Here is a 15,114-nt window from a genome sequence, read left to right as displayed (position 1 = left end):
ACGGATCAGAACAGAAGGGGTTAAACAGTCGGATGGTCAGAATGAAGTCCAAGGTCAGGCAGCAAATTCATCAAGTTCACAGAACTCAAGGCATAGGGAGCACAAACCTTACAAGCTGAATGTACGTCTGGCAAAGGTCTAGGAGAAACAGATCAGTAAAATAGCATGGCAATCACCCGGAATAGTGAACACTTGGAGACAGCTGACGCCTCCCAGTCACAGATTGGATAGTTGAGCTGTCAATCAACACAATGACTGCTCAATACGCCCCTGTACCACATTGAATAGCCAAGCTGTCAATCAAAGTACTGACAGTTTCAGCATGCCCCTGTTCCTGATTCGACAGCGAGTTGTCAGTAACTGCATCCCAGACATACTGAGGGGTGGAACTGTGACAGAGTGTTTTAGAATTCCCAGGAGAAATTTTGTCCCACGCATCTTTGCAGAATTGTTATAATTCTGCCATCTTAATGCTGAAGTGTATCTAGATTTTCTGGCACCTGGTACAAGAATTCAGTTTGGCGCCCCCAAAGCACATATGCGATTTGCCCACTTAGTCACATGCTGACAAGTTGGGCTCCCTAATTCTCTCAACGTTCAGTGAAAATCTGAGAGAAGCAGGAAGAGAAGCTCGCTGTCACGTGACTGTAAGTATGAAAATTGCATATGAGCGAAGCCGCCATGTGATGACTTCTGAAACCTGCAAGTAGAGCTGAATCCTGACAGTGAGTATATTACACGCTGTTATTGGCATGCTACAGTGCTTAATTTTATAATTAAAGGGCTTGTGCAGGTTTGAGATCAAAGTTTGAAGTCAGTCTATGTGACTGCAAGCTTCTGAATTCTCACAGAGTATACACTGCACACTTTTAGGATTCTCCTTGTCGGTGGCAAGAGTTCAGTCATGTCAGCACAAGTATGCAATTTGTATACTTCTGGCCACATAACGACTAGTCGTGTCCTGCTTCCTTAAATTAATTTTCATTGGATGAGGCCACATATGTCTCTTCGGCACATGACCAAATGTATGTTAATCACTGGCACGAGAGAATCTTGACAGTGTACAGTGTAGTTACATAGAATGACTACAGACTCATCACAAACTCGGACAACCCCTTTAATGCTCCTAACATAAATAAAAATATGAGAATTAGTAAATATCACAAAAACATTTTTATATCCAGTGTGAGGTGCCAAGGGGAGAAATACTAGAAAACAGATATGTTTCTCCCCGTTTCATTTCATATGTATCACGGTATTGATTGTGAAGCTGTTTATTTCACTGTAATCCGCTTCTGGTTTCTTTAGTGATCAGCCTGAAAGGACTGGTCCTTCCCCTCCACACATGCAATCCAGCTTTTGACTCCTGACTGCTTCAGCTGATATAATCAGGAACTGCTGGGATCTCACTCACTCATCTGCTGGTCTGGGAAGCTGACACAGTAAGGCTGCACGAACTTCTTTGTTGTTGTGTAGGTTTATTTTGTAGTTAGAATCTTAATGTTAGTTAGTGGCCAGACGGCCTTAGATATTTTATTTCATGTTTAGCACTTGTAACATTGTACGGCAAATGTGTACAATAAATACACCTGACACATACCTGTGTGGAACTCGCTAGCCTGCTATTGTCCATTGTGACTCCATAGCCACCTGCTTGGGCCAAAGCAAAGATCCCTGCTGAGCTATATTCCCACAAATGGTGTTTCGAATGCGGGCACTTGTGGCTATTGGACTGTGACTGCAGAGAAAGTGCTCTGTGTATGTCCTGGCTGAAAGCTCCTGTGCTTTTGAAGAGCCAAAAGTCCAGTAATATGGAGGAACTAGTGAAACAGTTACTGCAGGCAAATGTTCAACAACAGCAGACTAATACTTCCAGCAAGCCCTGGACCAGCAAATCCAGATTCAGCAAGAGCAGTTGAATGCAATAAAGCAGGCTTTGATTCGGCAGCCCCGAGATGAGAGGGATCATGCAGAAAGTGTTGCTAGTGCACAGAAAGCCGTACAAAAAAACCTTGCTTAAAATGACTGCTGACGATGATGTAGAAGCATATCTCACCGTATTTGAACGTATTGCAGAACGTGAGCATTTACCGGTGGACAGATGGGCTGAAGTGGTTGCTCCATTTCTGAGTGGAGATCCACAAAAGGCCTATTACGATCTAAGTGGAGTGGATGCTATGGACTATACCAAATTAAAAGGCGAAATCCTGGCAAGGCTGGGAGTAAACACATATGTACGAGCACAGAGGGTACATTTATGGACTTTTGTGGAACATCAGCCAGCCCGCTCACAAATGCATGATCTTATCCATCTAGTAAAAAAATGGCTGCAACCAGAGATTTTGGTGGAACGTGTTGTTCTAGACAAGTACCTGCGGTCCTTACCCCCTAAGATACAGAGGTGGGTTGGACAAGGTGACCCATCTACAGCCTACCAGTTGGTGAATATGGTCGAATGTTACAATGCTTCCGAGAGCCTACTCCAAGGGACATTATCACCTCGCTGGGCTACCAAGAAATCGCCAGAAAATACTGCAAAACCTACATCATCTTCAAAAGAAGAGAACGTTGCAATAAAGGGTAGCAGACCCACAAAAGACTATGGAGGCGGTACGGTCTCACAACAAATCAGCAGACCCTATCAGGTGTCTCCAGCGAGGAAGCAAGGACCTATACAATGTTGACGATATCACTGGCTTGGCCATGTAGCAGCTAACTGCCCAATGACTACAGAGCCAATGGAGTGTAACGCTATGAGACGCCTTTCGTTATATGTACAGTCGGTCTGTGTTGCAGAGGTCCTCACAGGAAATGAACAACACGTGTGTTGCCTCGAGGTCGACGGCCATAGTGTGAATGCTGTCTTGGATTCCGGCAGTCAAGTAACTCTGGTACATGCCAGTTTGGTGGACCCTAGAGCCCTAACGAACTTAACCCTGGGCATTAGTTGCATCCATGGCGATATAAAAAACTACCCCACTGCCTGGGTCACCCTTGCCACGCCAGTAGGAACCAAAAGACATCAGGCGGCAGTCCTAAAGTCTATGGGACATGACGTAATATTGGGGAGAGACTTTCCCTTATTTTGGGACTTGTGGAGCCTTAAAAATGGCATGAACGCTCCAGTTGAGGAGGGTGCTGTGGGGCTAACCCCTGAGCCATTGCAGCAAGAATGGGGGGGGGGGTCCATCTCAGAGGAAACTCCAGAATCTGTAGACTCACCTCTGGCTGTATATGCAGGCGACACAAGTGAAGTAGAGGAGGCTATAGAAATGCCAGGTCTTGAGGTGGCCCATGGTAAGTTCGGGACCGCTCAACACCAGGATCCTACTCTGGCAAGGGCATGGGAAAATGTAAAGGTCTCTGAGGGAAGACCATTGTACCCAGGGGCTCAAAATGAGTTCCCACATGTAGTGGTGCAACAAGGTATGTTGTATCACATAGACAAAGTGCGAGGGGTGGTGGTAGAGCAACTAGTGGTGCCCAAGTCCTTTCGCCAGGTAGTTTTGGAACTAGCACATAAACATCCCTTGGGGGGACACCTGGCCGGAGAAAAAAAAAAACACCGTATTCTACAACGTTTCTTTTGGCCGGGTCTAGGGGGGGACGTGACCCGGTATTGTCAGTCCTGCCCTACATGTCAATTGACCACACCTATGTCACATTTTAGAAGCCCCCTTGTGCCCTTACTGATAATAGAGGTGACTCCTTATCGTAGTGTAATTGAACACGTAATGCTTATGCAAGATAGAATTGAGGCAGTCATGCCAATAGTTAAAGAATGTTTAGAACGTGCGCAACAGGCCCAAAGCACGGTATACAACCGAGTGGCTAAAACACGAGTCTTTCAACCCGGAGACAGGGTGTTAGTATTGGTACCTACTGTAGAAAAGAAATTTCTTGCGAAGTGGCAGGGCCCGTACGAGGTGTTGGAGAGAATAGGTGAAGTGAATTATAAGATATATCAACCAGACAAGAGGAAAACCGAGCAAATCTACCACATAAACTTGCTTAAGGCCTGGCGGGACAGGGAGAGTCTAATGGCAGAAGCCACCCTTAATGATGGACCTCGAAGGACATCACCATCTATGATAAATGACCCCCAGGTAGCACTGCCAGAGGTGGGTATTGCAGAGACACTATCCGAAAGTCAAAAAACGAGAGACCAAGGAATTTATACAGAAAAACGCAGAGGTTTTTTCCCGTCTCCCATGACAGCACACCTGAGAGAGGGATCCGCCCAGTCAGGACAGGAAACCTACTGAAATAAAAGGGCGGTACCTCTCCCTCGCTTCAGTTGGGTTTCCTGTCCTGATGGGAACCCCTTGTGCTGAAGAACGGCGGTTCGATTTTATTAATAGAAGATCTTCTTACCCGCTCCTGTCCCGGCACTGGAAGCACAGGCAGGGCGCCTGTATGTCGGCCTTCAGGAAGCGGTAGCGCCGTTCGCAGATCCCATAGGGCTCTTGCGCACGTGCGGGCGTCGGTCCGGCACAGTCCGGACTCCTGGGGCCGGTCTCTGTCCGCCACGCCGCTCTCTCCCCCTCAGCTGGGCCACTTCCGGGTGCGCGGCTGACGTTTCGCGCAAGGTACGCTGGGAGTGGGCGTGCCCGCGTGACGTCAGACCGGCGCGCCGGATCCAAGATGGCGGCGCCCATGCAAAGAACGCCGGTAACGCCACAGGCTACCCGGCGGTATCCAGGGGGAGGAAAAAGAGCGCAACGGTCACCGGAAGAGGTGGGAGCACGAGTACCCTTTATTAAGGGAGAAATAACGCTGGAACAACGCTCATTTCCATGCAGCTATCCAGACATGGAGGATCGTATGGAACTCCAGCAGCAGCAGCAGCCTTTACAGCAGCAGCAGCAGCAGCAGCAGCGTGAGCCCCTTTCAAGTGATACGCCTGCTCACCAGCGTACCAAAAAAGATAGCCGCTCGAGTGCAAGGAGTGGCAAACGCCCTGGTCGGTCGTCTCAGGATTCTACCCCCAGGAGAATCGTCCAACGTGCTCCTAGTCCGCCTCAGATTCCGGTACCGTTTGTGGTCAGCGGGTGGTGAGTGATCTACGTGAATGTCACCCTGGTGGTAATAGGCTACATTTTCTGTTTACTTGGCAGGCGCCGAGGAAGGCTAGCTCCAAGACCAGGAATAAGGAATGTGCCCTCTGTAGAGCTCCGTTGGCAGTCCAGTGGCAAAAAAGTCTTTGCATAGATTGTATTCAAAAAACCATCCAGGAAGAAACCCCTGACTTTGCCTCTAGTCTTAGGGCAATTATTAGAGCTGAAGTAGAAGGCTCTGTTAAAGCGGCCCTTAAGAAAAAGGGTAGTAGAGACCCAGAACCGGTTTCCGCGTCGGAGGTTTCTCATTCTGAAGAGGAATATCAGGAGGATCCGTTGTCTCCCTGCTCCTCCGCCTCTAAGTCCCCTGGCTCTTCCTCAGACAGTGATATTGGGGGGCGTCCATGCTTTCTTACCGAGAACATGGACAAACTGGTTAAAGCCGTTAGAACTTCTATGGGCCTAAAAGACGAGAAAACAACCAAATCCCTGGAGGACATTATGTTCGGAGGGTTGGAGGAAAAAAGAAAACGTACGTTTCCCGTTAACTCCAAAATAAAAGCCCTTATTGAAAAGGAATGGAAAAAGCCGGAAAAATCGGGTAATCTGCCCTCGGCTTCTAAAAGACGTTACCCCTTTGAGGAAAAAGATTCAGAGACTTGGGATAAAGTACCTAAGATAGATGGCGCAGTAGCAAAATCCTCTAAAAAACTATCCCTTCCTTTAGAGGACTCTGGGGTATTAAGGGACCCCTTAGATAAAAAGGCGGACGGTTTCTTAAGACACACCTGGGAAGCAACCGCAGGCGCACTGAAACCGGCAATTGCAGGAACCTGTGTGTCTCGTTCCCTTATTGTCTGGTTACAGCAAATAGAGGAGCAGTTGACATCTAAAGCCCCAAGAGACGAAATTTTATCTAATGTGACTATGGCTAAAGGGGCAGCCGCCTTTATAGCAGATTCATCAGCAGATTCCGTAAGGCTGGCGGCCAGAGCTGCAGGTTTATCCAATGCAGCTAGGCGTGCTCTCTGGTTAAAGGGGTGCCCGGGAGACCTGCCCTCAAAAAATAGACTCTGTTCTATACCATGTGATGGCCATTTCCTCTTCGGTAAAAAGTTGGAGGACATTCTGGAAAAAGCCGGTGACAGGAAAAAAGGTTTTCCTCGCTTTCCAGTGGACTTTAGAAGGCCTTATTTTCGGAGGGGCAAATTTAGTAGGGGCCGCCCCCCGGGAGACAGAAGGGGCTGGGACTCCAGAGACAAAAGGGGATCTGGATATATGTTTAAAGGTCCCTCAACTTCAACTAAAAAGCCCTCCCAATGACGCCAGGCCAGTAGGGGGGAGGCTTTCATCTTTTTTCCCAGCATGGGTAAACATCTCCCCCTCTCATTGGGCTCTGATGGTGGTCAAAGACGGCCTAAAAATAGATTTTGTTTATCCACCGCGACGGACTTTTATTTCAACACCCCAAAGAAAAACCCCGGAAGAGCAGCTAGCCTTGGAAACAGAGGTACTAGAGCTGGTTTCAAAACGTGTTCTGGTAGAAGTCCCGCGGGAGGAACAGGGAAAAGGTTTTTATTCCCCTCTTTTTTTGATAAAAAAACCAGACGGGTCTTTAAGAACTATCGTCAATCTAAAAAACCTCAATCAATCGGTAAAAAACTGTTCCTTCAAAATGGAGTCTATAAATACAGCGATAAAACTCCTGTTCCCACAGTGCTTCATGGCAGCTATCGATTTAAAAGACGCCTATTATCACGTCCCAATTTATCAAGATTTTCAAAAATTCCTAAGGGTAGCGGTTTATGTCCAAGGTTGTCTCAGGCACTATCAGTACGCTGCCCTCCCGTTCGGCCTGTCAATAGCGCCAAGAATTTTTACCAAGCTGATGTCAGAGGTCATGTCCTTCCTCCGCTCACGGGACGTGGTAATTGTTCCATATCTGGACGACTTCCTGATAATAGGGAACTCAGCGGCGCACTGCCGGTCACAAATAGAAGAGGTTACGACGACACTAGAATTGCTGGGGTGGAAAATAAATCTTGCCAAATCAAGGTTGACGCCGGAGCCGGTTCAGTCCTTTTTAGGCCTGGTTCTGGACTCCGAGCGTCAGCTTTGTCTTCTACCAGAAAACAAGTTGGTCAAAATCCAAAATCTGGTGGAATCAGCAATTCAACACCCTGTAATGACTTTGAGAAAAGCAATGTCCTTGCTGGGCTCTCTGACGTCCTGTATACCCGCAGTAAGATGGGCTCAATTCCATCTAAGATTATTACAGTGGGAGGTCCTGTCGGCGCAAAAACTGTTAAAAGGGCGTTTAGAGGGCAAACTGTGTCTTTCATTGGGGGTAACGGATTCCCTAAAATGGTGGACCATAAGAAATCATTTAACATCTGGGGTCCAGTGGGTAACTCCGATAGAACAGGTCATCACCACAGACGCAAGCGGTACAGGATGGGGAGCTCATTTAGGGACTCTTTCAGTTCAGGGATCTTGGTCCCATCTAGAGTCTCAACAGGCGTCAAATTTAAGGGAATTAGGGGCCGTAGAAAGAGCTGTGAAACACTTCCTTCCCATCATTCAGGGCCACCATACCAGGGTCATGTCGGACAATCGCGCAGTGGTGGCATATATCAACCACCAAGGGGGGACGAGATCCCCTTCCCTAATGAAGTCAGCGTCTGTCCTCCTACAAATAGCAGAGCACCACCTGCTATCCCTCTCTGCTCTTCACATAAGGGGAATCGAGAATTCGAGAGCAGACTACCTAAGTCGCAAGACACTGAGGCAGGGGGAGTGGTCTTTAAATCCCCGGGTCTTTCAAGAGATAGTGCAGGCCTGGGGCTTACCTGTGATAGATTTGTTTGCCACCCTAATCAACAGGAAGGTAGACAGGTTCTGTTCACTAGACCCGAGGGAGAATCCCTTCGCAGTAGATGCCCTGCAGATTCAATGGGATTTCAGTCTCGCGTATGTGTTTCCACCAATAGCAATGATACCAGCAGTAGTGAGGAAAATCAGGATGGAGCAAGCGAGAGTAATATTGATTGCTCCATTTTGGCCGAAAAGACCTTGGTTCTCCCTCCTGAGACAAATGTCTATAACCGATCCGTGGATCCTACCAGAGATTCCGGACCTTCTAACCCAGGGCCCAATATGCCACTCTCAGGTGAAGGGCTTCCATCTTGCAGCCTGGAATTTGAGAGGGCATTACTGAGTAGGCGGGGGTTTTCGCCAGGGTTAGTTTCCACCTTATTAAAAAGTAGAAAACCAGTAACATCTAGAATTTACGGTAGAACGTGGAAAAAGTTTCTGGATTTTTCGGGGCAACCTTTGGGGGACAAGGCTCCTGTGGGTACCATCTTAGAATTTTTACAAGCGGGTTTACAACTGGGGTTGGCAACCAATACACTCAAGGTCCAGGTGTCGGCATTAGGTGCCTTATACAATTGCAATCTTGCCTCCAATAGATGGGTGTCCCGCTTTATTAAATCCTGTAGTAGGTCTAGACCGATAAAAATTCAGAGACTTCCCCCGTGGGATTTAAATCTGGTATTAAATGCTCTAACCAATAGTCCATTTGAACCCCTGCAGGAATCATCATTAAAGATACTCACTCTTAAAACGGTACTCCTGGTTGCGTTAACATCAGCCCGTAGGGTGAGTGATTTACAGGCCCTGTCCGTCTCCCCTCCTTACACGCAAATTTTTGATGACAGGGTAGTACTCAGACCAGATCCGGCATACCTTCCAAAGGTCGTACTTAAATTTCATAGAAGTCAAGAGATTGTGTTGCCCTCCTTTTGTAATAATCCTAGGAACCCAGGGGAGGCAAAATTTCATACACTGGATGTGAGGAGGGCTATTGTGCAGTACATATCCTTGACAAATCAGTGGAGAAAAGATCAATCCCTTTTCATAGCCTTCCAGGGTAGTAGGAAAGGATATGGGGTATCCAAGTGTACTATTGCCAGGTGGATTAGGGAGGCTATTTCCTTATCCTATGCTTCCTGTGGCGCCCCGATCCCTGATGGCATCAAGGCTCACTCCACCAGGGCCGTGTCTACTTCCTGGGCTGAAAAAGCAGAGGTATCGATAGATCAAATTTGTAAAGCCGCTACCTGGTCCTCTCCGTCTACCTTCTTTAGACACTACCGGCTAGATCTATCCTCCTTGTCTGACCTTACCTTTGGTAGAAGGGTGCTGCAAGCGGTGGTCCCTCCCTAAGGTGTTCTTTCTCCAAAAATCTCTCAGGTGTGCTGTCATGGGAGACGGGAAAACACCAAGGTTACTTACCGGTAGCCGGTTTTTCCGGAGCCCATGACAGCACCTGTATATTCCCTCCCTTCTTTTTCACCCTTTGGTGCGCACTTTTTAGCTGGGTGTATTTTGTTATATTTATAATGTGGTGATGGATTACCATGTACTAACCAAAAGGGCCTCTCATGCTCTGGAAAACCAACTGAAGCGAGGGAGAGGTACCGCCCTTTTATTTCAGTAGGTTTCCTGTCCTGACTGGGCGGATCCCTCTCTCAGGTGTGCTGTCATGGGCTCCGGAAAAACCGGCTACCGGTAAGTAACCTTGGTGTTTTCAGAGCTTCCTGGCCGTACTCACTTAATTAAACATGATATCGTTACTGATCCACAGGCCCGGGTACGACTAAAACCATATCGAATTCCGGAGGCTCGGAGACAAGGCATTGCCCAGGAAGTCGAGAAAATGTTAGAACTTGGAGTCATTGAAGAGTCCCAGAGTGGTTGGGCTAGCCCAATCGTGCTGGTGCCCAAACCCGATGGGACTATTCGATTTTGTAATGATTTTCGGAAATTAAATGAGGTATCGAAATTCGATGCCTACCCGATGCCGAGAGTTGATGAACTTATAGAGAGACTGGGTTCGGCCAGGTACATATCCACTATCGACTTAACAAAAGGTTATTGGCAGATTCCCCTCACGGATTCAGCCAAAGAGAAAACGGCCTTTGTAACGCCCCAGGGACTGTTCCAGTACCGTGATATGCCATTTGGGTTGCATGGTGCTGCAGCCACCTTCCAACGTCTAATGGATATTGTCCTAAAACCCCATGTCCAGTATGCGTCCGCATACTTGGACGATATCATTGTCTTTAGTGATGACTGGGACACACATTTGTCTAAAGTACAAGCCGTCTTGGACTCGATAAAAACTGCTGGGTTAACTGCCAATCCTAAGAAATGTACTTTGGGATTGGAAGAAGCTCGCTATCTGGGATATAGCATAGGGCGAGGAGTCGTAAAGCCACAGACCAATAAGATGGACGCTATTCAGAATTGGCCATGACCGGTCACCAAAAAGCAAGTCGGAGCCTTTCACAGATCTTTCCAAGGGCTCGAAATCTATCACAATAAAGTGGAACGCAGAAGCAGAGAAGGCCTTTCAGTATTTGAAAACGGTCCTCTGTGACCAACCAGTGTTGGCTGCCCCTGACTTTAAACGGGAGTTTATTGTCCAAACGGACACCTCTGGTGTCGGCCTCGGTGCAGTGTTGTCACAGGAAGTGAATGGCGAGGAACACCCAGTGGTCTATCTAAGCAGAAAGCTTACTAGGGCAGAAAAGAATTATAGCGTGGTTGAAAGGGAAGCCCTGGCTGTGAAATGGGCCCTATACACCTTACGCTATTATTTACTAGGTCGCCAGTTTAGGCTAGTAATGGACCATTCACCCCTAACATGGATGTCCCGCGCTAGAGAGGGCAATGCGAGGGTGACACGCTGGTTCTTGGCATTACAAGCTTTTAACTTTTCCGTTGAGCACAGGGCAGGCGCAGTGCACGGGAATGCGGATGCGTTGTCTAGGACACATTGCTTTCAAGCGCTTGAAAGACCTTAGATGACGTCGCGGCTTGTGATTGGTCGCGTGGCGGTCACGTAACCGCTCACGCGACCAATCACAAGCCGCGACATCATCTAAGGTCTTTCAATCGCTCATTCTTAGGAACGGAAGCTGCCGGTTACATCGGTAAGGTCCAGGCTGCGTCGGAGAGGTGAGTATATCAATATTTTTTATTTTTATTCTTTATTTTACACATTAATATGGATCCCAGGGCCTGAAGGAGAGTTTCCTCTCCTTCAGACCCTGGGAACCATACAGGATACCTTCCGATACTTGGTGTCCCATTGACTTGTATTGGTATCGGGTATCGGTATCGGCGATATCCGATACTTTTCGGGTATCGGCCGATACTATCTGATACCGATACTTTCAAGTATTGGACGGTATCGCTCAACACTATTGCCCAGTCATTCCTGAGAAGGTTCACCACTTTTCCATGTTTTTGCCACTTGTGGATAATGTGGTTTGCTGGACTCCCAAAGCGTGAGAAATGGCTTTATAACCTTTTCCAGACTGATAGCTCTCAATTACTTAGTTTCTCATACGTTCCAAAATTTATTTGGATTGTGGCATAATGTCTAGCTTTTGAGGATCTTTTTGCCTACATCACTTTGTCATACAGGTCCTATTTAAGTTATTTCTTGATTGAGAACAGGTGTGGCAGCAATCAGGCTTGCGTATGACTAGGGAATTTGAACTCAGCTTCCCAAAGATGTGATAAGCCACAGTTAATTTATGTTTGAAGGGTGGGAGAGGCAATCTCTTTTTCACACAGGGCCCTGTAGGTTTGGATTTCTTTTCTCTTTTTAATAAAGACCTTCATTTAAAAACTGCATTTTGTGTTTATGTGTGTTATCTTTGTCTACTATTTACATTTGTTTGGTGATCTGAAACATTGAAGTGTGACAAACATGGAAAAGAATAGGAAATCAGAAAGGGGGCAAACACTTTTTTTTCACACAACTGTATATGTACTGCATAGCAGAAGGAAGATATATTGCAAAACTTGTTTTTTTTCCTTGAAGCTAATATATATAAAACCACAGTGGTGAAACACACCTCTTACATGTTATTCAGTTAAAGGGAACCTGTCACCCCCAAAATCGAAGGTGAGCTAAGCCCACCAGCATCAGGGGCTTATCTACAGCATTGTGGAATGCTGTAGATAAGCCCCTGATGCATCCTAAAAGATGAGAAAAAGAGGTTAGATTATACTCACCCAGGGGCAGTCCCGGTATGATGGGAGTCGCGGTCCGGTCCGGGGCCTCCCATTTTCTTACAATTACTTCCTCTTCTTGTCTTCACGCTGCGGCTCCAGCGCAGTCGTACTTTGTCTGCTATCAACAGGGCAGAGAAAGTACGCCTGTGTTGGAGCTGCAGTGTGAAGACAAGAAGAGGACGTCATCTGATGAAGATAGGAGGCGCCGGACAGGACCGCTACACCCATCGGACCGGACAGGGACCGGGACCGCCCCTGGGTGAGTATAATCTAACCTCTTTTTCTCATCTTTTAGGATACATCGGGGGCTTATCTACAGCATTCCAGAATGCTGAAGATAAGCCCCTGATGCTGGTGGCCTTAGCTCACCTTCGATTTTGGGGGTGACAGGTTCCCTTTAAGAACAAATGGAAAAAATACCTTTCATCAATTTATGTTTTAAATACACTCATTTAGGTTATCAGAAGTTAGTGTAGATAATTTAAAAATCCAATATGATTTTCTATTGATACAGTTTTGGTATTGATTGGGGGTGTTTTTTAGTATCTGTTCTATTATGATTAATTTTAAGTCAATGGGATCTTTGTGATGTTCTGTTAGGAAATGTCTTGACAAACTATAATTAGTTACCCCTGTGGAAGGTCAGCTCACTTAGCTGTTCCTCGAGGTAGACACAGGACCACATTTGGTTAAAGTCTCTGGGTGGTTTATTGCATCATAAACCAAAAACCCAAACACGTAACAGAAAAACAGCCTTTCTGGCTTAAAAGAAAGTAAACATTTCATACAAAGTCCTGACCCCTCGCTCAGTAGCCAGTTCTGTGAAGGGTAATCAGTATGGGTGAAGGATGCCTTAGCACTGTATGAGACTACAGTTTCCCTTGAGGCGACCATGTCTCTGGCCAAAGAAAACCTGGTCTGAGTCATCTGAGGAACCCATACATTTGGGTGGGGCAAGTGGTTCTGGAAAGCATTCTGTTGTTCTGTTGTTTGGGTCAACCCCGATGTTCATATCTCCTCCATGGGTAGGACACAATTTTGTCTGCCAGCTGAAATCCATCTGGGCAAAAATAAAGTGGTTGTTTCAGCCTTTCTGGACAATGGGGCAGGGTTTACCTTGATCAACGCTAGGTTTGTCCAGTTACAGGGCCTCAAACCCATACACTGTCCAGACCTATACCCATAATCACCATTGACTCCGCACCCTTGAGATAGCGTTATTGTCCTCAAGCAGTCCGAAGGTTACATCGACAGGCAGGGGCCATGCACTCTGAAGGTATTGACTGTTAAGTGTTAGAGGGTCTGCCCTCTCCTGTGGTTTTTAGACTTCCTTGGCTCACTCTGCATAACCTTTTGGTAGATTGGCAGACTCGGGAGGTGGTAAAGTGGAGTGAGTATTGTCCAGGACACTGCTTGGACACCCGGCTTGCAAGAGTGAATACCCAGTCTGTGCCTAAATGCCTGTCTGACTTGGGGAAGTGTTCTCGGAGCAGGGGTGCAAAAACATCCTCCCCAATGTGCTTATGACTGCACTGTTAATCTTGTCCCTGGAGCCAAGCTGCCAAATAACAGACTATATAATATCTCAGGTCCAGAGAGGCAGGCCATGAAGTACTATATCGTGGAAAGTTTTGGAAAGGGTCATATCAGACCATCCTTATCCCCCATTGCTGCTGAGTTATTCTTTGTAAAGGAGAAAGACGGGGCATTATGCCCCTGCATAGATTTCTGCAAACTCAATCAGATCACGGCCCCCGGGATCCTTATCCGCTCTCTCTCATCCTGGACCTCTTTAATCAGATTGTAGGGGCAAAATGATTTGCTAAACTGGAATTCAGAGGGGGCATATAATCTCATTAATATTAAAGAGGGTGATGAGTGGAAAACAGCTTTCATGACGCCTGAGGGACACTATTAGAACCATCTGATGCCATTTAAGGTGACCAATAGGGTTGAGCGAAACGGGTCGGCAATTTTCAGAAGTCGCCGTCTTTTGGCAAAGTCGGGTTTCATGAAACCCGACCCGACCCCTGTGTGGGGTCGGCCATGAGGTCGGCGATCTTCTGAATCTGGAATCGGAATTCCGATACCGATTCCCGATATGTTTAAGATATCGGGAATTGGTATCGGAATTCAGATTTAAGTGTAAAATAAAGAATTAAAATAAAAAATATCGCTATACTTACACTCTGACGGGCCCTGGTACTAACCGGGAACCTTCCTTCCTTAGAATCAGCCTTCCAAGACATGCGGGGACGTCACGGTGACGTCGCGGCTTGTGATTGGTCGCGCGGCCCCCATGTGACCGCTCGCGCGACCAATCACAAGCCGCGACGTCACCGTGACGTCACCGAAGGCCCTGGAAGGGCTGATTCTTAGGAAGGAAGGCTGTCGGAAAGAAGCAGGGCGTGTCCGAGGGTGAGTATATACCTAATAGGAATATACTCACCGTCGGCTTCGTTCCGGCAGCCTTCTTTCCTAAGAATCAGCCCTTCCAGGGCCTTCGGTGACGTCACGGTGACGTCGCGGCTTGTGATTGGTCGCGCGAGCGGTCACATGGGGGCCACGTGACCAATCACAAGCCGCGACGTCACCGTGACGTCACCGCAGGTCTTGGAAGGCTGATTCTAAGGAAGGAAGGTTCCCGGTTAGTACCAGGGCCCGTCAGAGTGTAAGTATAGCGATATTTTTTATTTTAATTCTTTATTTTACACTTAAATATGGATCCCAGGGCCTGAAGGAGAGTTTCCGCTCCTTCAGACCCTGGGAACCATTGGAAACCCAATGCACTGCATTGGGTTTCGAGTTTCGGCCGACCCCGACCCCGACTTTTTTATAGGATCGGCCGATTTTACTCGACCCGACTTTTGAAAAAGTCGGGTTTCGTGAAACCCGACCCGATCCTATAAAAGTAAAGGTCGCTCAACCCTAGTGACCAATGCTCCCGCCGTCTTTCAGCACTTTG

Source organism: Ranitomeya variabilis, chromosome 2 (assembly GCF_051348905.1).
Source record: "Ranitomeya variabilis isolate aRanVar5 chromosome 2, aRanVar5.hap1, whole genome shotgun sequence".
Lineage (NCBI taxonomy): Eukaryota > Metazoa > Chordata > Amphibia > Anura > Dendrobatidae > Ranitomeya > Ranitomeya variabilis.
This window is presented reverse-complemented; position numbering follows the sequence as displayed.